Source organism: Thermobia domestica, chromosome 3 (assembly GCF_964235325.1).
Source record: "Thermobia domestica chromosome 3, izTheDome1.hap1.1, whole genome shotgun sequence".
Lineage (NCBI taxonomy): Eukaryota > Metazoa > Arthropoda > Insecta > Zygentoma > Lepismatidae > Thermobia > Thermobia domestica.
Genome location: NC_137456.1, coordinates 184039742 through 184064040, shown reverse-complemented (window position 1 = coordinate 184064040; position 24299 = coordinate 184039742).

The window sequence follows — 24299 nt, the reverse complement described above, 5'->3', positions numbered from 1 at the left end:
AACTTTTCTCTAAATTTTTGTAAATGTAGATTTTTGTTTCCAGAGCTGTTATTTCTAGGACATGTTATAACTGGTCGAGAAGTTAAAGTTAACTCTAAGCTAAATGAAACTATTAGAAATTTTCCAGTGCCAAGAACTCGTAAGCAGTTACGTCAATTCCTAGGTATAGCCAATTGGCGTCGTAAATTCATTAACAATTACGCCGAGTTAACCGAGGATCTGGTGCATCTTCTGCGTAAAGAAGCGAAATTTCAATTTGGTGCAAAGCAACTAGAAGCTTTTGAGTCACTAAAGCGAGAGTTAATCTCTCCTCCTGCCTTAGCGTTGCCTGACATGAGTAAAACCTTTCACATCTTTTCAGATTCCTCTGCCATAGCCATTGGCGGATATATTGGTCAATACGAAGGTGACGAATTTAGAGTTATTTCTTATGCTAGTAGACGTATCAAACCTACTGAAATGTCATTGTCTATTTTCCAAACAGAGTTGTTAGCTGTAGTATTTCTCTGTGAGAGGTTCGCAGATTATATTCTTGGTAGAGAAACTGTTGTCCATACCGACAACAAGGCTATAACACACTTAAAAACTATACGTAATCTAGATGCCAGAACCACTAGATTATTATTAAAACTTCAGGATTATAACTTGCAATTTGAACACCTGTCCTCTGGTGAGAACTATATTGCTGATGTTATTTCACGCAATACTCCTGATGAGGATGAGTCTGGTAATGTTATGTATATGGTGAATGTTGTATTTCGAAACTTAACACAATCTTCTTTTTTACAGCTAATGTCTAAAGAACAGCTAAATGATGCTTTTGTTAGTAAATGTTTGACTAAATTGGAAGAAGGTAACTCAAATTATTGTAAACATCTGAATTTAGTACATGTCAAGCAATCTAATGTTTGGAAATTAATTATTCCTAAGAGTCTAGTGCATGTAGTAATTGACGAAATTCACAAGGAAGCACATTTTGGTTCCAGGAAATGTTACCTACATTGTAAAAAGCTTTTCTATTGGCCGAATATGAAGCGTGACATTGCTAAATTTATAAACGATTGTGAAATTTGTGCAACAACTAAACCATGTTCTCAGGCCAAAGTACATCAAATTTGTCATGTAGAGGCTGACCGCCCACATTGTAAATTAAGTGTAGATCTTATAGGGCGTTTACCAAAAAGTAACTCTTATTCGTACATATTATCTGTCCTAGATGTTTATAGTAAATTTCTTGTGTTGTATCCAGTAAGGAATACTAATGCCAAAGAAATTATTTCCATCTTTACTAAAAGGTATTTTTACCACTATCCGGTTCCCCAGGAACTCATCACTGATAGGGGAGCACAGTTTGTTTGTTGTTTATGGCGTCGTTTTTGTCGCAGGAATGGCATCCAGCATTTGTTATTGAGTCCGTACAATCCTAAATCTAACCCTGTGGAAAGGTACCATTCAGAAGTTTCTCGTTTGCTAAGAGTATTTATTAATAAGGATCATACTCAATGGAATCAAAAATTGTCAGAGGTTCAGTCATTGTTAAATAACTCTGTGTCTCTTACTACTGGATATGCTCCCTCAGAGCTTTTTCTTAATTTTTCAGCTCTAGATAACTTCAAGAAAGAATTAGATTGGCCTTCAGAGTTTGGTGAAGTAGACCATAAGTTTAGACATCAGTCAGTATTATTGAATACATGGAAAATTCTTAGGAAAAATAATCCTAAGGTCAAAACCAAGGGTATTGAAATCAAAATTGGTGATCTTGTTTTTGTAAAGAATCAGAAACATTGCTCTATGATAGATAAAACCATTAGCAAATTTTTCTTGAAATATTTAAATCCATTTTTAGTCATAGGTGTGGAAAATAACGCAGTAAGTCTGGTAAATTTAAATAACGAATGGATTGGTACTCATAATTTGGATAATGTCAAATTGTTTAACTGTTCCCTGGAAAAACGCCAGGAACTTTTGGTGAATACGTACTTATAAAAAAAACAATTGGTCAAAGTTTTTTTTCTTTCTTCAACCTGGGCGAGGTTGTAACGCCCCTTTATATAACTTATTTACAATTGTATTACTAGTATAACTTACAATATACTTCTTGTAACCATTTGTATTTGGCAACCCTGTTGAAACATCATGTTCGCGGGTGCGCGCAAAGGATTCTGGGTACTCAGCCAGAAAAATGAAAACGTAATGGGTGATAGTAATTTTCGCCTGCCGACATATTTTCGATAAATCTTGTTTATTAGTGGTCATCCGAGTATCCAAGTGGTTTTAGTTCACTTTGCAATATAGGGAACGATTCCTCACAGCCAGTTTGTGCAACTAGTTTGAATAGCAGCAATATTTGGATGGAGTTGGGAAACAGGTTCCTGCCTTAGCCTACCACGTGAGTCGACATTGTGTGCGCGAATTTCTCAAGTTATCTTCAATAGTTTCGTAGAAGCAAATTTGCATATATAGTGTGCAACCCAGCGATAGTGATTGGGCAATTTATCCAAGCTTTATGTTACGTGTGTGAGTGACGTGTAATTCGTGTCTTGTGTAATCAGTGTTATTTTGGAAATGTTTCTCACTTGTGTAGAAAGTGTATTTGAGAAAATGATAGTATGTCATATTTATCCAATGCCTGCCATAAGGGTAAGTACCCCATGTGCTAAGAGCCCGCCTTCGCAGCCTTCTAATAATTCTGCTTCGCACAGAATTTGTCTTCACTTTCAGTGATTTATCGACGTAATGTGTACATATCGCACCCTCTTGTGGATTTGCCAGTGCACTATTAAAATGTTGGTTTGCAGGTAATCAGTTGTATTTATCAGAAGTCTTAGTTACTTCAGAAGCAGTTTATGAATAAGATGAAGTGCATAGCTTATAACTATCCTTCAAGATCCTTGTGGTTAAGCCACGAGCACGTCTCCACCGTTTAAAGTTTGGTTGGCCACGTAGCACAAGTTGGTCAAGAATGTTGTCCTCTTTGGTTGTCATGGTTGTGTCACAACTGATTTAACTCTTTGTAGGAATCATACTGTTCTCGTTCTAGTTCTTTCTTCTTAATCTCTGCCTGAAGGTGTCTTAGCCGCAGTAATGTTCCACTGCAAATTGACTGCATGGTTTATTTTTTATTAGTTATGTCCCAATGTCTATATTATTGTGGTATGTTACAATGTCAATTGGCGTGACTTGTTACAATGTTTTACAGCTATGTCTATCTAACTTGTCCACCTCCTGTCCACCTTAAATAATCCTACTCCTTCAGGATCAATTGCTCGTCTTGGCAACGTCTGCTATAAACAATCCCAATATAACATGATGTTTCTCTTGAAAAGGGTTTATTAGCCTTTTAGTAATAATTTAGTGGTGTATGATGTTTGTTTATACTTATGCCTCACTCAATTCTATGTCCACCCGACTAGTCGTGGTTACTAAAGTTAAATTGCTCGAGCTATTTTGTACTAAATAAGTACTAAGTCCATGGTGAACTTATTAACATAATATTTTGCTTGTAGTGTATATCCTGGGTTTATTTATTATCCATGTAATATGTTTTTTTATCTTTATTATTTTTCATTTTCTTTTTATTTTATTCAGTATAAGTCTAATTAGTCTCATGACTATGCAGGTTTATGAGTTACAGAAACTTTATGTTGTTTGATTTCAGTTTCAATGTCAGAAAACCTAGTCATTCCATTTACACGTGTATTATAAGTATTGACTAATCTCACATGTGAATATTTACTCAGTCAAATAAATATTACCACCCATATAATCACAATTTTACATTTGAAGAAACCAAACCTTACAGGTGTATTTTTAATAGTTGAGTTTTCCTTGTTTTATTCTCAGGTAAAGAAATCACGGCACAAGGAAAGGGCTGTTCTCTGTGCACTCGTAGAGTGTACAGGTGGCAGTCTCGCATAGGTTGGATTCGTTTACCGTTGTATAGTTGTGTTATGTTTCTATTAGATCGTTTAGATGCAGGTTTACCCTGTCTTTGGTGTTTTGCTTACTTCTTTCCTGTGTTCCAAGCAGTTCACAGGTGGCGACCCCTTTCACACATCTATTAACTCGGTGCTCCGGCACTGAGCGTCAGACTTAGCCGTAGCCTGCCAGGGATTAGGGCCCTCTGGGGCGCTACAAGTGCAGAAACCATTTGGCAGCACCTCCATCAACTTGGAAAGCACTACAAATTGGATCGATGAGTTCCACATGATTTCAGTACGGACCAGAAGACAACGCGAGCAGACACTGTGTTTCTTTGCTATCTCGTCTGAGGAAGGAGCCATTTCTGCAGAGGGTGTTGAGACGTGATGAGAAGTGGGTCCTGTACGAAGCTTCACGACGCCGTCATCATTGGTTAATATCCCAAGAACCGATTCCAACCAGCGCTGCAGCAGAAGAAGGTTCTCCTCTGTGTTTGGTGGATTGCTCGCGGCACCTTGCATCGGGAACTGCTACCAACTGGTCAGAGCATCAATGCAACTCTGTATTGGCAGCAATTGAGCCATGTTCAAGAAAAAACTCAAAACTCTGGAGCCAGCAATTTGCAAAGTGGTCCTCCTGTTACAGACAAAGATAAGCCCTACGTGGCTATTACCGGTATGCTGCGGAACGGCATTCTACGCCTTGGATGGGAAACATTATTGCATCCGCCATACTACCCGGACATTGCACCGTGCGATTATCATCTGTTCCATTCCTTATACCTTAGAGGACAAAAGTTCAAATCCCTTAGTAGAGGTGGAAAATGCACTTGATCTTTCTGCGCTTCACGGCCCACCAAGTTTTGCTGTGATGGAATCCATGGTCTTCCAGAACGCTGGCAGTAGATCGTCGATGCTGATGGGTACTATTTTTTATCTTCAAGGTACGTATTAGGTAACATATTGATGTTCGAAGGTTACCCATAAGAGAGCGACAGAACTTTCTTGGTTACCTTTATATAATTAAGAAACGAAAATTTTTTGTATTGATTTTAAAATTAGAACTATACTATTTACACAGTTAGTATTAATGTGCATGTTCTTATAAATGTTATAACGTTTATGCTACAAATGCGCACATGAACGAAGCATCGTTACTGATATTTCGTACAGGTACACTACATTGATGGTTCTACACTGTTAAAATCGTTGTGTTATTTCAACGACACGATTGTGTTAAAATATAACACAAATAGGTAGTTAGAACAACTCATTCTCCATTTGGAGTTGTGTGTCAAATGCCGGTAGTTGAAATGAGACACAGCTTGTGTGTTAAATTAACACTTTCAGCCCCAACCCTGTTTGAGTAAATTTCACCCCGGGACCAGACTACAGTTTGCTATGAACATTGTCAGCCAATGTGTATCTATTTGATACACGTGGTCCATCAGTAAACCCTCACTGTGTATCAAAAAGATACACATGGGGCTGAAAGTGTTAACACAAGTGTAGAGTCTTCAGTGTTATTTTCTGCGTGATTACCGAATATGTTGAGCATCTAATTATAAAGCCTTATGAATTGAAGCTACAGAATAATACAGTAGAAAGAAATACTTAAACGAATCCAGGTATACGCAAAATTTCAACATGCAAATCGCACGATGTGTTTTCAATTGTGTTATATAATATTTCTGAAGAAATGTGTCAACAGCGAGAAGCAACATGATATTACTGTGTCACTTCTACATTGTACTAGAGCTCACCAGTCAACACCGGGGTCTGAAGTTTCAAAAATGTCGGAAAACAAGTAGAATCAAGATTATGAGGCAAACATATTGTAAAGATATATGTAAGAGTTTCCTGTCATTCTTGAACAAGATGTTCGTGAAGTTTGTGTTTCGCACTATCAAAAATACTTCACAATAAATGTTGGGGAGAAATACAAAAATTTTTATGAAATTTTCGATATGAAGTGTTCTATAGTTTACTATTCTTAGTTTAAAATTAGAATCTTCGGTGAGCGTAAGCATGCACACCGCATGGTTTTCCAACACAGACAACTGGTTACATCAACATCAACACTACACACGGAGGTATTTCAACACCGAAATAGGTGTCGTAGCAACACACACTTGGAGTCCATTCCTGCTACATTTCAACTACCGGCATTTGATACACAACTCCAAATGGAGGGTGAGTTGTTCTAACCACCTGTTTGTGTTATATTTTAACACAATTGTGTTAACATATAGGCATGTTGTTTAAATAACACAACGATTTTTTACAGTGTAAACTTGAAGTGCGGTTAACTGAATTCTGAGAGTGTTTTTTATACCAAACGTCTTAATGGAGTAAGCATTTCTTTCATATGTTCTTGTCTGGAAGTTTGACGTGTCCGTCTGCTAGAATAAAATCAAGTTTGAGGTTGTCTCAATGTTCGGAACTAAGGTTTAAATACAACCCCTGATTTAATTCATACAATACAGAGTTAGTGTTTTGCATCCAAATTAGGGATGGGTAAAACCGGTTTTTATAAAAACCGAAAACCGACATTTCGGTTTTCTCCTAAACTTTTCGAAAACACATGAAACTATTTCTTTGGAAATGGATTCGGTTTCCGGAGAACAACGAAACACCATTCTGGTCAGAAATAGAACAAATTTTGGAAAAAAAAACGGAATCGGTTTTGAAGAAAACCAAAACCGGACCAGATAAAAAACCGAACCGGTTTTGGAGAAAACCGATAACCGGTTTCGGTGAAAAACCAAAACCAGTTTTTTGATTTTTTCAAAAACCGGTTTCGTTTTTTTAAAACCGAAAGCCGAAAAACCGGTTTTTGTGCCCACCACTAATCCAAATCTGTCTTAAATAATTTAAATGATATGACATTTAAAAATATTCTAGAATTACAATAATTTCGGAGATTTAATTTTGTTATAAACAATACTTTTAGTTTGTTTAACTTGAACAAGGAAGATGAAAATGACTCGGAACATGTTGAAACATTATTTTAAGTTTAGTGGTCCACAGTGTAAAAATTTGACTACAGTGGTGTAAGATCTAGAACGGCTGATCCCTGCACTTCACAACATTAATTGAAATTAGATAATCAGAGGAATCTTACATGTGGACTTCACAGTGTATCAGTTAATGAAATAATATAGTCTTCATACACACTTTCATTTCGTTCTTTAGACAATACTTAAATAGTTTGCGAACTACATACAATCGTCCACAACATAGTATGTTGCTGCATTTCAACGCATAATTGAATAGTATAAGTAATCCACTGTGGTTGTTTGATTTGGAGTTTAGCATCCCGTTCAGCACCGAAGCAATATGAAATGTGGACCTATAGCTTGACGTAAGACCCAGGAGTCAAATTCATGTTACCCGTGCCGAAGATTACCATACAGCCACATAGCCATATAATATATATGCAGTGTATATAATTGATTTGGAACTAAGATAGCTGGATAATTACTTCAGTAAAGTATAAGTAAAAGTGTTTCAAATAAATAAGCTTTAGCAAGGAATCCAAGAATTATTACAGGTTCATTTGCTTATTGAGGTTTAGCCTCGATGCCGTAAATGGGCCATAGCTGAAGGTATAATCCAATCATCGTATGTTTAATAACTTTCCACCGGAAATTGAACCCAGTATCAGGTGCACCAAAGACGCAAGTGCTTCCCACCAGTCTAGCGGGGAGGTCTAGTAAAATATTCTGTTAACGAAAACGAAATTAAACATTGTGATAAAGTTGTAGTGTAATGTAATAGTTTATAATACGAGCGAGAATTAGAAAGCAAGGTTACAAAGCCTGCGGTGAAACGTGTATACATATTATTTCATACAAACAATATAGCCACAGATAGTACATATATTAGGTTATTTTTCAACATAATGCCCATATTGGTTGAGGCACTTGTCGCATCGCGGGATGAGTTTGAAAATTTTCTCCTGGTAAAAATCCTGTCCTTGCGTTCAAGCACGTTTTCACTAAATGTTTCATCTTCTGATGCGAAGCGACGGCCTCTTAAGTGCTCCTTCAAGTGAAAATCGGTTGGAGCGAGGTCTGGGCTGTGGGGAGTGTGGTCCATCGAAAATGCTTCAACAGCGTGATGGTCTTCTCGGTTGTATGCCAACGCACGCTGTCGTGAAGAAAGATGACGCCCTCGGTGAGAAATTCTGGCCGTTTCCTCCTGATTGCTTCGCGCAATCGCGTCAAGGTCTCACAGTATCGGTCAGTGGTCAGAGTATAACACCGGCGCTGTCAAAAAACATTGTGTCCATTACCTTCCCGGCATATGGCGTCACTCTAAACTTGTCTTTGGAGATGAGAGGTGTTTCCACTTCTTTGGTGACAGCTTACTGATAATAACTGAGCGGACTTCTTCGCGAGACTAGATTTACAAACGAGTTGCCATTTGTGTTTACCTATAACTAGCTTCTTAAGTGGCGGGTGGGTGAAACTCTGCACAGTTACCAACTCCATGTATTACAATTACCGCATATTCCTCATTCCTCTCTAACAGAAAAACTTCAGAAATATTGGCCTTGTAATTTTAGTTTCCCAGACGTCTGAAATTCTTCTTCAATCAGCTTCAGGTACCTTATACACGTATAAAGTATCTTTTGATACATCAATATGTTTCTAGTGACTGTATCCGTGTAAATCACTTAATTATGCCCATAACAATTAAGAAAATGAAAATATTTGAGTTTAACATGCCACAATTGTGTCTGTTAGGCTAAGAGGAACAATGATTGAAGCAAGTGAATGATGATGGAAGAATCGGTAGAAGGAAAAAGTGGGAGTATCTCGAGAAAACCCACGAGCACGATGTTGTCCACCACATTCTTGGTTGGCCGGGGATCGAACCAGGGACCCCACACACGAGTGGTAAGCGCTCTTCCACTAAGTCACCGTTCTACCCAATAACAATTAAAGATACTGTAATTCTTGCATGACAACATCTATAATTATTTTGTTAATTGGTAGTTTTGAAGGAGAGAAAATGGAATGTTGCTCCTGTACTTTTACGTAAATGAATGTGAAATTAAGAAAGAAAGAAAAAGAAACGTGCACAAATGTATCGAAAAAGAGGGATGGAAAGAGCATTGTAAAATGAGAACTAGGGTGAAATTATCGGTGAGAGAGGATTTCACGAGGGATTTTTGGGTTTGAGGATAATCAGTTATACGTGCAAAATTGCTGACTTAATCAAATAACAGTCTGTTTCCAACAATAATTTTGACTGCGTTACCAAACAATAATTGCGTTTTAAAATATAAATAATATGCTCAATAGATGTTGTCTGTATTGAATGTACAACACTGAATAATATACATCTGGAAATCGAAGATTCTGGAAAAAGAACATTACGTATTTTCAGATTATTAAAAAATGAAATATAACCCCGACGTGCATAATGATACCACTGAATAATTTGGGTAGTGTGATATTCTTTCTTTATTTAGAAAGTATAGAATTCTTGAAAGAAGTAAAATTGTCATATCTATTTATGTTTTAATTTCCGTGTACTAATATAAAATGAAACCTTAACGTTCTGAAGCTACACTGAAAAAAAGGGCTTGGTCAGGAATACCAAATTTGTTTGGTCAGAGCCAGTGGCGTATTTAGGGGGAGGGCTTCCGGGCTTAAGCCCCTCCCGAAATTTTACTTACTATAGTGAAGTATATGAAATATCTTGCAGAATTTTCACATTTTCAGGCAAAGCCCTCCCCGAAATTAAGCAAAGCCCCTCCCGAAACAAAATCGTAAATACGCCACTGGTCAGAGCATTTGGTCACTTTTTTGGTTAATTTAACCAAAATTTGGTCATTTTGACCAAACCTGTTTGGTCATGAACACTATATTTTTTGGTCAGAACATTTGGTTGATTAATTTGGTTATGCCAAACAAATCTTAAGTGATTTGGTAAAGATTTGGTTTTCCTGACCAAAGTGTTTATTTACAAAGTCACGTGTATCGATTTGACTTCTGGGTAATCTTTATTAAAGCTATCAGTGTTTTGAACGTATGTTAGTCACAAATAAAACTGACTATTTAGCTGCACAGAATGAATGCTTGAAGTGTGTGATTCATTATGTAAATCGAGGTAAGCTTACTTTTTCGTGTAATGTAATGTGTATTGGTTATTTTAGTGGTCGTATATTTGGCATAACAAATAGGCCTTTATACGTATACAGATGAAGCGGGCAAGTTATATTGACGACGCTAGGGCAGGGAGCAAAATTATAGCGTCAGGGGTTGGTTCATTTCCTCTTCCTCGACTAGAAACTTCCGGAAAGGGATAAATCAAGTGACACTAACACTAGAAGTTTGCAAAATAAACTGATGCATTCACAGTTTATAGATGCACAAAGTACAAAATATACGGAAGAAATAAGTAGTGTTTACTTTCTTCCCCAGATCACTTGGTATAGACTATGGTTCACTTGGTAGTGATTGCCATTCGTTATTTGTAACTGTGATGTAGTCATGAATATAAATGGAGTGTGAACGTGTGGTATAGAAACTATGGTGCATAAAACACGAACCAACTTGTGCTACATGGCCACTAGAAAGCAGGATTGCTATTTAATCGAGTCAGGACAGGAGCGTAGCAGAGGTGCCCGAGGGTTAAAAACGTTGTGCGTCCGTAGGGAGCAGACGCGTCAGCGACGGTGGCTCTTCATATAAACGAGATAGTAAAGAACCGCTCACTATAAGTCACATTGCCGACTTCGGAGCCGTCGATGGATTTGGGGGAGATACTAAATGCCATCCGAAATATGAAGCATACTTTTGAAGAACTTTTCATATGGAATTCAAATATGGGAATTCTTACCTATGAGATCGCTATTTCCTGAGAAATACGTTAATAAAAGCGTATAAGTTTACGTTTGGGACACCACTCGAAATAATTATTGAAGAAATATATGTTCCCTAATTTACTTCTTACTGACTCCTAAATGATTTGCACTGGGCGACATGAAAATATCTCACTTGGCATAGGTAAAATTCAAGGGTGCTTTAGAAGTAATTGTTAAAAAATCACAATTCTTTCCGCCCATGAGAGATTGTGATGGACATTATCGTGTCCGTGAGTTTTCTCGAGGTTCTCCCGTTTCCTCACACATTCATTCCATCATTTTTGTTGCAATCAATCCCTTCCATTAATCGCCCGTCACCTTTGACATAAAGGGCACAAACGTGGTACGTGAAACGAATTATTTTGTGGAAAGGAGTCGCGGTGGTTCAGTGGTACAGCGTTCACCTCTGGTGCATGGGGTCCCTGGTTCCCTCCCAGCTCGCATCAAATGAACGTTGTGGTAGACAAACACCGTGTGCTTGGGTTTCATAGGGGTTATCCCATTTCCTCCCACTTTCTTCATTCCACAATATCATTCGTTTATCATCACCGTCTCCTTTAGCCTCCACAGCATAAGTGTGGGATGTAAACCTGAAAGATTTCATTTCATTTTGTGGAAGTTCCGTCAGGGCTTTTGTCGGTAAGAATCATTTAACGCAGATTATTTGAGATAAGTGGAAACGTACCATGAAGTGCATACGATTGGTGACTTTTTGCTTTTAAGTTTCCTTGTTTGTACTTTTAAAAAAATGTTTAAATCTTAAAAAAGTTATTACGGGATGTATATTTTCATCGCAGCTACACGTAATATTTTCACATGTACTAACTTTCCATATGCATATTTAAGAATTTCTTGCTTTGTGACGATATTTGTTAGGAAAAAGGTTCTCATGACTTTCGCGATAACCGCATTATTTTCAGTTTAGTACTTATACAGTATCAACAGTATTTGGTAATTTCTACCAAATGTTTTTGTCAAATTCACTAAATGGAGGTTTAGTATTTACAACCAAATTATTTAATTCCAAGAACCACATTTGGACCATTTTAACCAAATTTTTGGTATTCCCAACCAAATCCTACTTATTTGGTTATTCATTGGTCAAAATTACCAAACGCATATTTGGTACTGGTAACCAAATACTAGGTTCCTGCAACCAAACAAATCGTGACTAAATGATTTCGTGCTGGTGACCAAGCGTTTGGTTGGCGCTATATTGACCAAACGATTTGGTAACCAGCACCTACTTTTTGGTCAATTCGACCAAACCTTTTTTTCAGTGTATGAACTTGTAGTTCAAGAAGAAAGATATTAAGAGAGCTTCAATGACCAGCAAAACAAGTAAAGGAAAGAACCCATTTGAACACATATTACGGAATTGTTATTTACAAGCTTCCGTATACTGGATCGAACGTGGAAAAAGTATCACATGAATACCTCTTTCAACATTAGTAGGTCACCTTCATAGGGAATTTCTTGTTGTTGCTCCGTAAAGTTCGTTACTGTGCAACACGAAATCTGTCCTTTACATGAAAATATGTTTTTCTTATGTATTTTTGCATGAGAAAATCGAATCTGTAATTACTTTTTGTGTACCACATACCAATTTTGTAGAAAACTGAAAAGTTTAAAATTTTGTACTGTGAAATAATGTATTTTTTCGGGGGTGATAAAATATGATTAATGATTGGTTTGGTAATTGGAATTTAGCGTACTTTTTCAGCAGCGAGGCTATATGAGACGTGACCCCACAGTTTGAGGTGGAATCCGAGCCATTGTTCAAAGTTCTCCTACCGGGAATCGAACCGAGATCCCATGCACCGAAAGCGCGCGTGCTACCACTAAACCAGCGGAGAGGGCAAAAATGTGCTTAAGATAAAAATTGTTGCATATGTAGTATACCTTAAAATATACTCTCATTTAAAAATCAACCAAGCGACAATTTTTCTTCTTTACAGAAGAAATAATTACGCTGTTTAAAGAGGGGTTCTCATCCCCTAATTTTCTCCTACCACATACAAGTCTTTTTCAGTGTTATAATAGGGAGCACTAGTTTCTCATATTTCTCCTCACTCTTTATCTCCATTTCAGGTCTGTAGCCCATTAGTATCTACTAATAAACGAATTCAGATTTGTGTTGCCTACATCTGGTGCCATATGTTCTAGCATTTGAGTAATTTTTGGTTCGATTGTATTGTTATTTGCTGACTGGTGTTTCGTTAGGAGTGGTCGGATTTGCTGCGTTGTGAATTTTTGTGGCAGCATGTGCTGTGAATCTGGGTTTCAAGAAAATGTTGAATAAATGTACATTTTTAGTTAAAAAGGCTTATGAACTGTACTTTAGCTGTAAGGTTGGAGACTAGGGTAAGTGTTGGGCCCCGTATACGCATATGTTGCACTACGTGTTCCAGGAATTTGAGAAACTGGCTACAAGGAAAACGTAGTTCTATGAAATTTGCTGTTCCTGTGGTTTGGCGCGAACAAATAGATCATGTATTGACTGTTACTTTTGCTTGACAGATGTAAAGGACTTTTCATATAAACATCAGATTCAGTACCTTAATTTAAAGTCAGCTATTCGACCAATTCCCCACAGTGAAGATCTTCCAGTACCTAAAGCTCCAAAACATTACATTATTGATTCATAAGATATTATCTCAGACGTTCCAAGCAACGGGGAAAGTGTGGACTCACCCATCTGCATCCCAATCAACCTCACCTTACTTGATCACACAAGAAGAGTTTAACCATCTTATACGAGACTTAAATCTTCCTAAAAGAAAAGCGGAAGTGTTGGGCTCCAGGCTTCAAAGTTGGATTCTCTTAGCTCAAGATATTAACCCGGGAACGGTCATGTGTTGATTTGTGACGCGAGCGGTCGACAGGTGAGCGCGGCGCTCATTTACAAAATAATCGTTTTTATACCTGCTTATGACTTTATAAGGGATTTATTTTGAACACATTTCTATATGTTGACATTTTGTGATTTATTATTATTATTATTAAAATAAAATAATAATAATAAAATTATAATGTGTTCATATTAAACCATTTCTTATTACAAGTTATATCTATTTTTATTATTAAAGTTTTTTTTATGAAATCAAAGAGAAATTGATTTCATAAAAAAAAAAACTTTTTGATTGTTACTTTTGCTTGACAGATGTAAAGGACTTTTCATATAAACATCAGATTCAGTACCTTAATTTAAAGTCAGCTATTCTACCACTTCTCCGCAGTGAAGATCTTCCACTACCTGAAGCTCCAGAACATTACATTATTGATTCATAAGATGATATCTCAGACGTTCCAAGCAACGGGAAAAGTGTAATGATAATCAATACAATTAGATGATTATAATTATCGTATAAAACTACATTTTTATTATCATTATCACATAAGGATTACATTTTCCAAAATAAATAAATAAATAAATAAAATGGATAATTATAGCGAGTTTTCAGTATATGCCCTTCATATGTTCATATTATTCATATTTTGAGTTGGATTCTAATGAAATTAAAGAGTGTAAACACTCTACTTCTGTCTCTTAATACATACAGAAGGTATTTCAATAAGATGCTGTTCTACTCCATGTCTTATCGCTGTGCTGATGTCATCCATTACACTTTCAGAACATGCTGACAGTGTGTTTCCCATAGATGGGCACTTGACAGGCAGCATATCGTACCGTTTTCTTCTGTTTTTCGCAAACCATAGCTGAATCTACTCCATGTTGTTGTCCATGATCTCGGAAGAAAACAGTCACACCGTCGGTCGACAGGTGAGCGTGGCGCTCACAAATTATGCATAGTCACATTTATAAGGCCAGTGCTACTCCAACAGAAGAGAACGAAAAACTTTACACTTGACTCTCATACACAAGACACATCAAGAGACAGCTAGACGGTGCCTCAAGCCTGTGACCCTACCAGGGCCGATTAGAAACGAAAACATAAACCAGGGTGAGCGCTGCGCTCACCTGTCGACCGTTCCCGGCCTAAAAACAGTTAGTTTATAAAACAACAAAGTAATTTCGGGGACTAGTTTGTTGAAAATTGAGGCATTGTTTGTTGCAAAGATGTAGATGGCTCACTTCAGTTTTTGGGACATAAACATGATCCTACCGAGTGGCACTTATTGACAGAACGAAATTAAGTCTAAAGGCAGTGCTCCATTATGGAAGTGCAATACTCGACTTCATTGAATATAAAAAATTCAAATGATATTGTAGGGGGACTTGAAAGTTATTGATATTCTCACAGGAATACAACAAGGATACCCAAGTACTGTTTCTTTATGTGACTGGGACAGACGTGACAAAGTAAACATACTGGCCTCAAAGACAAGATTTCATTCCTGGCACCAGGAACATATCTCGTAAACTAATTATCAACCCTTAAGATGTATTTTTGCCACCGTTACATATCAAACTTGAATTGATGGTGATTTTTGTTAAAGCACTAGATAGAGAATGTATTGCTTTCACGCACCTTAAAGTGAAATACCCGAACTTAAGAATGAGCATTTGTTGGTCCACAGATTAAAACAGTCATGCAGGATGAAGACAAACTAAACTCTCTGAAATTGAGAAATTAGCTTGGGTGTCATTTAAACTGGTATATTCAGAATTTCTTGGAAACGTAAAAGGTGAAAATTGTGAATCTATTATTAGTGACATGATGCAGAGTTTTCAACTCATGGGATACAACATATCATTAAAATTACACTTTTTACACTCATATCTTGACTTTTCCCCTCAAAACTTCAGCGTAGTAAGTGATGAACAAAGTGAACGGTTTCATCAGGACATTGTCACATTTGAAAAGCGTTACAATGGAAAATGGACTGGAAGTATGTTTGCTGAGTACTGCTGGTCTATCATGAGAGAGACTCCAGAAGATGTTTACAAGCGTAAGCGACCAAAGAAAGTATTTTAAAGGGTAAGTCAACAAAATTTAATGTTGGTATAATACGCCTTCCCAGCCTGCACTAGATAGTAAATATACGTAAATATATGCGTTTCGTATAATGTGTTGTGGTCTGTCTAACAAAAACGTGACGTGATGGACCATTTTAGTTTCCAGCAATGAATTCAGCACCTGTCGTTTAGTTACAACCACATAATTTCATTTGAAGGACAGAAAAAAAAATCAAATTTGTTGCACAGCGTAATTTGATCAAGAAACTGCTGAATAAAAGCTTCTTTTAAAAATATAGACCAGCTTCAATGAAAGCACTAAAAGGAAGAAAATAAAGAGCATTAAAAGCAGACGATAATAATAATAATAATAATAATAATAATAATGCACTTAAACTCTGAAAATAAATTATTACTATTATCTATAAAAATGTTTGAGATCGTGCCAAGCCAAACTAATTAATGTCTATATACTAAATCATTTCGATAACTTGACACGACTTCAATTTTTTATATATATAATGGCAGTAAATTATTTTCTGTTTTTAATTACTTTATTATTGTTATTGTCTACCCTTTTGGCACTTCTATTATTTTCTGTCTTTTAATGCTTTTAAAAGATCAATTAATATTTTTAAAAAGTTTTCACGTGATGTTTCTTAGTTCGTTTTCAAGGTCGGCTACATTTCTTTTAAAAGTTTCTACTTTCTGGTTTTATTAAACTTTTAATATTAGTTATTTTCTTTCTAAGTTAGTTACTTAATTTTTTTTAATTTTTCATTCTTTGTGATCAGTTTTTAGTTGGAGACCTAAAATAAAGGTATACTATAACTTCCTATAAAATAGGTCTCTTACGAAACACGTTTGAAGTAATGAGTAATAATTAATTATCAAATTTATTGCTTTTTTTCTTTTTGTTATAAATAAGAAACTTTCTTGGAAATTGTTTACTACGTTAATGAAAAACGCATCAATATATCACATAGTGTAAAACAGTAGTAGCGTCTTGGGCAGAGATGTTGTTAGTGCTCTAAAATATATCATATATCACTCCCAGCAGATCAAGTCCAACGTCACTTGACAGCTGATATTTAAGGCTAGATGTGCGAAAAACATTAGAAATCTTAAAATCAGACATAAGGCACTGCGCTGTTAAGATGACTGAAGTTTCCACAAAACTGCGCTAGATTGTATAGTTTCAGTTCCAAAAGGCGTAAATGCTCCGGTGGCTCTTCAAGAAATTCGAACGGTATATAGACAAAATCAAAGCAACATCCAAAAGATGGTTCATTCGTTTCGCTCTGGAAATATCGACGCCCAAGATGCTCGTCGCAGTGGGCGAAAAATCACAGAAAAAATGGCTGATATTCTGGCAAAAGTTACTCAAACCTGGTATGTAAATAGTCATGGCATTGCCAATAATATCTATCACCAAACAATATTAGATTATTTGGAGAAAACTACCTAAAAAAAAGTTCTTATCTTAGCCCCATAGTTATAAGCAACCGACCCTAATTTTTTAAACATCTAGTTCCATAATATTTTGGATAAGTTTTGCTTAGGTGTGACATTAGTTCTTTATTTCTAAATAATCAAATAAATACACCAAAAACTATTATACAACAGTTCTGTAAATTAGTACAATTATGAAAAATTATATACTTATATCTCTATTGTTGAAAACAATGTTTCACAACAAAATCTATTTGTTATCAAATTTCTTATGTTAAATAATATTTTAAAATCTTCCATAGATTAAAAAAATTATTATTTATTATAAATATAATCAATTTCTTTCTGTTTCAACTTCGCGATATGTGCAGCAATGAATGTTATAATTTTGTCAGAAATGACACTTTATGAAATACGAAATAAATATGTAATTATAACGTCAAAAGAAAAACTATTGTCTAGGAACTATTATATATAAAAACAATTCTTCCCAGAGTATAAACACCTCATCCAGTTATTTGCCAGGTGGTAAAGTGCCAAGGACCGACGAGACGTTACCACGTTGGATAGAAACGGATATGCGCTGTATTAGATAAGATGTGGAGCGAACTTCGCCGGAAACACAAGAAATGCGTCTTCCTACCTTTCTAATGAATTCAAGACTTCTTGCACCCCAAGCACCACTTGTTTCAATAGCGATTGAAGTGAAATATATCGCTTAGTGTATAAGCAAAATTTGTATTTATAAAATCAATTAATTAACAATATCTATCAAATAGTTTATACGTAAAAACCTTCCTTGGGAATAGCTTCTTTGGTTAGTGAAAATCCCATCAAAGTACGACCAACGGTTCTCGATATATACCTGCGAAGAACCCTAGAAACATACATGCACCCCCCCCCACACACATATATATATATATACATATATATATATATATATATATTATATATATATATATATATATATATATATATATATATATATATATATATATATATATATACAGAGTTCAAACCGAGAATCTCTTTTTTAAAGTTGGTTAAAAATGATTTTTAGTATGGTGTTCAGTACACCATTTATTAAAGAGGACAGTTATCTTCCAAAACTGTCAAATACCTATCTACCAAATATAATCTATAATTTGTGAGCCATTGTCCGTTTGAAGTCTTTCGTATTATAAGAGATTAGAAGTACAGTACTCAATCAGGAAGATACACGGAAAAGTATGAAACTTCACAAAGATGTAGTAAAACATACGAAAAATATTGATCTTTCAGTCCATACTTCAGGCCATAGTATGAGAAAATGATGACCATTTTAGTTTTTCAATTAATAATATCTTTGGAACTCTAAATCTCTGAAACTTTCATCTTTGATCCGGGCCCGATTTGTAACGACATGTACTTGTGTTAAACAGGCAGTTTTAATGATATTTGGAAGGATGTTGGACTAGAAAATGAATACTTCAGAAATGGAGTACCTCTTCTTCGACTTGTTTATTATTATTATGTATTCAAATGTTACCAATATGAAAAAATCTATTTTGAGATTTTTGAAAGAACTTAACGATATTAAGAACTATGTGTAAAATACACTTTTCGTGAAATATAAAACATCACAAAAATTAGACGTTCTTGTTTTCTGCACTCAAAACGAATAACATTCAACCACCATTAATAATAATTAATACGGGAAATCTAACATTCTGAAGCATTCTTTTAAAATGCAATTATCACATTCAACATTAATACGTAAGTTTCTGGCATTGGATTGAAAACATGACACTAGATTCAGAGTGATAGCATTTTATTCAACGTAGATGCCTTGTAGGTTGATATATTGTGAATACAATGATCTTGCAGCAATTTTATCCCATGACAAAAATGCATTTTTTCTGCTGCAAAAATTGCCTCTGCAGCCGGTATGACATCATTAGTGTCTCTAAATTAGGTTCCTTTCTAGTGCATCTTAAGTTTTGGGAGACGATAATAGTCTGGGGGTGCCAGATCCGGAGAATACGAGTATAGCCAATGATATCGAACTTTAATTCACACAGTTTGTGCATTGCAATGGCTGTTTTGTGGCAAGGATTATTGTTTAATAAGAAGGCGATGCGTTTGGACAGTTTTCCTCGTTTCGTTTTCTTCAATGCGGTATATAATTTTTCCAACAGGTTTACATATCTTTCAGCATTCAGAATAGCATTTTCCATATATTCACTCAGTATTCACTCCTTATAATCTCCCCCTTCCCAAAAAAAGATGACACCCATCACTTTCCCAGCGGATTTTTCTGTCGGATTTGGCCGATATTTTTTCGGCCTTGGTAGCTCTCTCAGGATCATACACATATAATTGCGTTTCATCAACAGCAACAATTTGTTTAATAAAGTTGGAAGTTGGAAAATGGCTCAACATACTCTGTGCACGGTCTCGTCTTGTCCGCTTCTGATCAGCTATAAAGAATTTGGGCATTCTCTTTGCCGACGTTTTTCCATACCAAGTTCTTCATGCACACGCTCCATACTGATCCGTTTCCGCAATACGCGATAGACCAGTTCGCTTGTCTGCAAGGATCATGTCGTTCACACGATCAACAGTTTCCACGGACATCATTGTTTTGGGCCTTCCATACTTCTCCTTATCTTCAATGCTCCTCCTGCCCCCATGAACTTTCCTACCCACGATTTCACTGTGCCATATGAAGGATAGTCATAGGCCATTTGTCTGTTATAATTCATCAAAAATTTCCTTCGCTTCCACATTCTTTGAGAAGAGGTATTTGATGACTACTCTTTTCTCACATTTGATAAAAGTCTCAATATTCTTCGCCTTGGTGAACCTGCGGTACCATGGTTACTTCCATACTGATGTATTTGAAATACATTTACGATTTTTGCAAAATATCTTCTTAAATACAGTTACATAATATATTAAAGTATTTTGCAATATGAATTCATTACTGCGTTAGGCCAAAATTTATCTAACTCCCCTCGTAAGTCAGGGAAAATTCATGATTTTCTATATTGTGGACATAGTTTGGCACAATATGACCGATTCCGTTTCTCGTATAATAGAAAAAATTGTTGTCATCAGAACAATTAATCCTACTTAGAGACTGCAGTAGGCTCTGGTACTGGTGTGTTATATCTTCCGCTCGTTATGACTTCTATATATTGTTGAATGATGTATTATTTCCATCAACACTTTCCTAAGACTGTAACTTTTCAGAATAATTTGATATACTTGTTTGTAGATGAGATTAGCTATTAAATTTTGAAGGGAAAAAGTTCTTATGCGAACTATACACTTGACTAGTGATTCACACTGAATATTCAGTTAATTATTCTAATATTAAAGTAATAACGTAGAACACTGAAATCGTATCTCCAGAAAGTCTTACTGGTACTGAATTTACATCGCTGGCTGGAGTAGCTATGCTTCAAAGACTTCACTTACTAAGAAAAGAAAAGAATATACTAGCTTGTACTACATGGTTCAGGCCATTTAATGTATAATCATGGTTCTATTTTAATACAATATGAATAGTTCAACATAAATTGCTCATTAAAATCAAATAACTAACTAAACCTTGGGAGATAAACTTAGTTCATCTGAAATCTGTAGCACAGTTGAAAAAGGTAACTCGTAACTTATCATTGCAATGTCAAGGAGTTTAGATATAAAATAATCACTCTTTGTATACCTTGGAAATGTCATAGGCATACATTACAGATGTCACTGCACTTCCATATTAAACCCAGAGTAATGACAATTAATTGGGTCTACATGAATACAATAGTTCATGAATTAGAATACGTTATTCTATCTCATTTAAACAAATTTAATGTAAGATTCTCACCTTTATTAACAGAGCTACTTCTAGCAACCTCTTCCTTGATCTATCTTGTCTATTCTTCAACAGTATTCTCCCCGAGCCAACCTTTTAAACCTCCAAATCTAGCTTTTCAGGAATAGTTGACTTCTGTGATCAATAATTCTTACTTGATCATTTGATCACTAGCATACTTATGCCACTCAATGTAATACTTACTTCATATCACTCTTATGAAGTAACTTAATTTTATCCACGTTTCAGTTTATTTCATCAACCAAAGAATGCTATACACAGCGTACATCATTATTCATTATTTCAAATGTATATCTTTAATTTAAAAAAAATGAACTTTTTGGTGTTTCATTACTGTTTTATTTATTGCAAATCTCTTTGTAAAGGAAATGACTGATTTGCTTCACTAGTTTAGGAAACTGTGCAATTATTGTGACAAAAGTTTAAAAGTAATTGCAGATTTTTAATTTGAATACTTTTTGTTAATCCCACCCCGACAGTCTGAGCTCGCTTTGAAGTGCCAAAAGGGAAGTTTTCACATGAAAAATTAAACCGAAACTAGGTATTCCATTTAGTTATTACGGAGATATCTGTAACCAGTGGCGGCGGTTGGACGTTAAAAGTGGGGGGGCAAGACATGATCTGAATCTTTGATATCAATGTTAGTTTTCCTGGCTGCTTGTAACACTTTGTTTGACGAAAGGTTGTATAACTATTAGGATACTGTCTTTTTCAGTTAAAATACCGTATATCTTGTTTCTAGAGATGGCCAGAACCGGTTCCTGGTGGAACCGGTTTTCGGGTCTGAACGGATCCGGTTCTTGAAGATTCGGTTCCGGAACCGGTTCTTCGGATCCAGGTCTGGAACCGGTTCCGCTGGAGCCGAAACTTTGTTACCATCCCTACGCTAAACGCGAGCTGCTGGCAAGCTGTGAACAGTATGCTAGATGAAATGGTGGAAGCGACAGGCAGGCACCAGGCGGCGGCAGCTTGTCTCATTTGGCTAAATAAAGTGGGTAACTGGCAAACTCATTGGCTAAATAGGCAAACTGACCAACTCATTTGGCTAAACACCCACTGGTGGACCAAAATTTTTTTCTGGGGGCACAAGCGGGTCTGGGCGGGAAAGGCACAAGTGCATGGTCCTCTTTGCATTATTTTTGAAGGTGAACTTTGTGCTTCCTTTACGGGTCTTTGGGGGCTTTCAGATCCAGATCTGGAACCGGTTCTTAAGATCCAGTTCTGGAACCGGGTTTTCGGATCCAGGTCTGGAACCGGTTCCTAAGATCCGGTTCTAGAACCGGGTTTTCGGGTCCAGGTCCAGAACCGGTTCCAGAACAGGTTCTGAAAACCGGATCTCCGAGAACCGGTTCTTCTCGGAACCGGTTCCGTCGGAACCGGAACTTTGTGACCATCCCTACTTGTTTCATATTTATTAAGTAAATTGACAAGAGCAACGCAAGTAGATACTAGCCCTTTGTACTCTTAAACAACGAAGGTGTAAGAAGAGATTATATTCCTTGCTCATGAATATCTGTCTGGAAAATTAAATAGGGTCCTATTTAATAACAAATTTGCAAAACAAATAAACAGAAAGGATAATATTAATCAAATAATCATAGTAATGAATAATGAGGCTTGTTTTGCAGAAGTTATATTGAAACTGGAAATTAATGAACAACTTATTTTTTTAATTCCACGCATGCTATTATATGTGTTAATACTCTTACAATGATAGTGAATACTACAAGCATATGCTACGACATTTAAGGAAATACATTTGCAGCTTCCCCAAACATGTTCGCTGCCATTAAGTACAGTTTTCACTTTCTTGGAATATGTCAAAACTCAGCAATACTTAGTCACTCCACATTTCAGTTATACAAAGTAATCCTAAAACCTAGAATTATTCTGAATTCACTAAATTTAATTGTATATACAAAACTGTATATGTACACCCCTTAGCTCGTATATTACACTGCAAAATTAATATTCCTCACTGAGCTCCTTCGTGGCTAAGCGGTTAGCGTACACGCCTTTGACGTGGGAGATCTGGGTTCGATTCCGGGGATTCGGGGCAGCTCACGTGGTTTGGAATCCACGTTGATCATTAACTCCACGTCTCATATAACTTCGCTGCTGAACAGGATGTTAAACTAAAAAAAATCAAATCAAAATATTCCTTATTTTTAGAAAGAAAATACATTTTAGGAACTGTCGATTTTTGTGCAATTAAAGAATAACTTGTGAAGGATTTCTTTTCTTGCAAAATGTTATCTCAATTAGTTCCAGAGCGGCTGACTTAACATATCGAGCTCTTGCAAGAAGAAATGAAAGTACGCTCGAATTGTGGCACTCCAATAGGTTAATTTTTGGGACATTTTTAGTGGAAATTCAAACGCAATTCCTGTAGCTTTCTTAATTCCACGGGAAGACAAGCAATACGTACTCATGGAACGACAAATATTTTATGGCACCATTTTTGTTCTATGAACCAATAATACATACAAAACTATATATTTCCATATTAAACTATATACATTAATGGATAATTTCCAAAAAGGTGGGGGGGCAACTGCCCCCCTTTGCCCCCCCTAATCGCCGCCCATGTCTGTAACTGAATAAGTTAAACTTTTATGTTCTTTCTGTGGAATATTTTTTCAATAGACGTTTCAATCGTGACCGACGGGCTTTATCTCCAATTCAATCATAAACATACTACACGCGGGTATATTAGGTCAATGTATGTTAGGTCACTCTTACTTAAAATCGTATGGTAAAATAAATGTAACACGGATGGAAGGATAAATATATAATTGATTGAATTCAGTGAATTGTACATTTCTGGTCACAAAAATTAGACTACTTTCCAGAGATCAAGTACAAACAAATGGCCCTAGATCTTCACGAATTACATTAGATTTGACCTATTTTCCGTTCATTTTGACACGGACAAGGTCAGAAATTGAATCATAATATTATTGTATGGATACCGTAATTTCCTTGAGTATGGTATACGATCAAAACAGCTTTAGTAGAGGAAAATACCGTAATATTAAATTGTAAATTTGACACATGATCTGTACTTTCAAATCTAGAATGATTTAAAAAGGAGAGAAATGGAAATAAGGACAATATTATGACTGCATATAGATTATGATGACTAACCACCTGTTTTACATGTCTTATTTGTTGTTTCGCTGACTAATCGAATGTCTTCACAATATGCTGTTGTACGACGATCTTCCTTGGTGCCAAAACCAGGAGTATTTT